General features: G+C 38.8%; 1 protein-coding gene across 1 annotated transcript in view; it reads right to left on the bottom strand.

Annotated features, from left to right (window-relative positions):
- PPP1R3A (protein phosphatase 1, regulatory subunit 3A) overlaps positions 1 to 3,306 on the bottom strand; it is a 25,553-nt gene that overhangs the window by 5,590 nt on the left and 16,657 nt on the right. The gene's annotated exons all lie outside the window — the stretch shown is intronic.

The raw sequence follows: 3,306 nt of genomic DNA on the forward strand, positions 1-3,306 counted from the left end.
TGGTGCAATTTTTGCTGTTGTTTTGCTGGCTGTGAAAACAGAGGCCAGGTCCAACACGACAAACACCTGCAGAGAGATGCTTGAGTGCCTGCAGTCCTCATCAATATCAATGCAAAGTGATAGCAGTTTGAACTGTGTGCTTATAGGGATGTAACCTTTAGTGGAAAAGGGAAAAAAAAATGTAAAAAGAATGTCACTTATGTAAAATGTAAATTATTATATCACTCCTAATGACTTCTCTATGAGAAGCAATTTTTTTTCTGTAGGTCTTAATTTATGCGTTTTTCAACCAGCCGTCCACCTCTGTTACTGAAAATTACTTTCTAATTTTCAAATATTAATCTTTTCCACTTCTTTTTTCTCCTAGCGTCTTTCATTTGAATTGATATAACATTAACTCTGCCACCTAAATGCTTAATTCAGAAGGAGGATGCTAAATTTATACTCTGTTAAAAGAACCTAGACATCGACTGTCACCAACTTTTTGAAATCCAGCCTTTATAGGGATTGCCAGAATAAGCAGACAGAAAATCCTGCCAGTCTAGCATCTGATCTCTGACACTGGCCACCATCAGCTACTTCAGGGGAAGATGCAAAGTTCTTGTAGGAAAATACTTGGAGTAATTTGCACTGCCCTATTATATTTCCTCTTGGCCTTTTTATTGTTAGAAGCTGTCCTTGAAGCACAAGATTTAACGTGCTCTCAACAGTTCTTTTTCACCATTAATTGCAATAATGCTGAATATTTTTGCTATCCATATGAATGTCATGTCACTCTTGAATTCTGGTACATGCATAGCCTTTGCACGTTTCTCACTCTCCTACTCACACCGAGTTGTACTTTCCCCTGCTATAACCTGCATTTCATCCTGAAAAGACTGGCAGAGGCAAGCCCTTATTTTCAATAGATCTGTGGGGGTTTTAAGGTAAATCATTACCTGTTATTATTTATACATCATTATTCTTCTTTTTTTTTTCACTGTTCAAATGCTTGTTTTAGTCTTACATCTAGTTCCCAGATTTTTTCTGCCCTTTTGCATCTTTTTCACCCACCTGCTTCCATAAGCCTAGACACTCTGTAGGTTGGCACTTAACCATGAGACAGATGCATTAAAGCATATAGGTGCTAATAGGGTGTCTGCAAACGCCCCAAATTAGGAGCCAAGACATGTATAACGCATGAGCTGAGTCAGTCACCCCAAAATAATGATCCCAAAACTGCACAGGGAACCTTCTACTGCTATTCAGTGGGGGAAAAAAGTGTGTCTCAAAGCTTTTCTTTGAATGTAGCTGGCTACTTGCAGCGTTCAGCCATGTCATTGCGACTCTCCGGAAGCAAGGAAGGCATCCTTTGCTGCTAGAAGGGGCCCTCATCTACTTCTTCAAGGAACGGAGTTTGACACGTTTTTTTCTTTCAAGAAGCATTCCCAGAAGAAGGAGAGATGTTCATGCCCACATCTAACATAACAGTCTACCAGCAGCCAGAGCTCGCATCCAAGATTCAGTGGCACTTTCAGCTTTTACCACACCCTGATGATATTAAAAACCCCACTGCACACACATCCAAAAAATACCCAAATCACCAGGATGCAGACCTTTTGGGGAGAAACTGAAGGGCAGATTTGCCTGCTGCTCTTGAAGTTGGATGTACAAACAGGATCCTTACTCTTTAGCTTATTCTTCATTCCTTGGAGAAAAGAGAAACTGGATACTGTCTCCTGTTCCCTGTCTTCCCTATCCAGTGATGATTTTTGGTTTTGATTAACAACTTTTCAGTGTAAAATATAGACACAGTCTTGGAATAAGGATGCTAAGGAGGAGTACCTATTTTCTGAACCTTTAAATGAACAAATATAAAGCTGCTTCAAGCTGGATGCTTATGGGCATGTGCCAGGATGGGGTTCACCTTATCTAGCCTTAGTTTTGTAAGCATCTATGCTCAGGCAGTCGTATACATCATCCCTATCACCAGTAGTAAGAGATTAACATTTCTGAAAAGAGGTTCGTTCCCTCTGTCATGGTCATCAGGAGTGAGATGGAGTGACATATCCTTCAAAGGAGCTTCTCTGCCTCTGGAAGAGACTGACCATAAAGGCAACCTACAGTGACTGCCTTAGGCTGGAGCCGTAAATTTTAGATAACTGAAATTAGCTGAGTGAATCTCACCTTGTAACTCTAAGTTCAAACTGGAATGTAGCTACTGAGTTTTAGTGGCTGGGGCTGTAACACAGAGTGTGTGACCTGAGTCCCTCAGTTTTACTTTTTTTGTGATTAGAGTTGAATTTGTCCTTAACTCATGTTCTAGGAGCATCTGGAGCCCTGGTCTGCAAGTTTCTCTTCATAACTGCAACATAGGTAATAAATAGCAATGATAATACAGCCTCACAGCCTGGATCCACACTGCAGGGCTTGTAACATAACTTCTTGCAATGTTGTACTGAATTTTATAAAGATTGCTGGAGCTCATTATTTGTGCACACCTGTCCTGCAAATACCTGAGTACAGGGAAAGTCAGTGTAACAGCTATTTTCCTTATTTTACTGCTATGTCAGAAATATCTGTCCTCATATAATTATTCTAGTGGGAAATCTAAAATTAACCTAAATTGAGGATGTTGATACTGCAGTCTTTGAGGATCACAAGAAGCATAAAAAAATAGTCATTTAACTTCAATCTAAGAAGTGACATGAAGATGCTGAGACTACAGGTGCATATAACTACAGAACAATCGCAAACATATATGTACATCCTAAAGACTGAAATACTTCCCAAAAGCCAATAAAAATTAGCCCCTTCATCAAACAGCAGCAATTAGAAGGTGTTTGTCTAGTTAGCAAGCTTTTTGACTAACTGTTTTTTCTCCATATTTCTCTGAAACATTCCTAGCTCACTATCAGAATTCCATGAGCAGATTTTTTAACTGTAATATTAATGAAGATTTGTTTTCTAAATTAATTATCTCACTGCATTGTGGAGGGTGGTCTAAATGTGCCTACATTGTGTAGTGAGAGACACAAAATTTGTGTTCTGTTTAAAAACATTTAGTTTTATTTTTAAGTGATCCAGTCATTCTGACAACAATGCAAACTAGAAAAATCCATTATATCAGCTGATGCACCTCCAACATAAGTACCTGTATACCTGCAGAAGCTCAGTTGCTTTTTTTCCTTCAGCTGAATGGGGCACATCTTCATAAAGTACATCAGGAACTTAAGAATTTCTACCAGCTTCAGAAAAAATACTTATGCTTATATGATTCATTCTTGATGGAATTATCATTCACTTGGACTGACTGATAAAAAGAAA

The sequence above is a fragment of the Fulmarus glacialis genome, unplaced genomic scaffold (genome assembly GCF_000690835.1).
Source record: "Fulmarus glacialis isolate BGI_N327 unplaced genomic scaffold, ASM69083v1 scaffold41118, whole genome shotgun sequence".
Lineage (NCBI taxonomy): Eukaryota > Metazoa > Chordata > Aves > Procellariiformes > Procellariidae > Fulmarus > Fulmarus glacialis.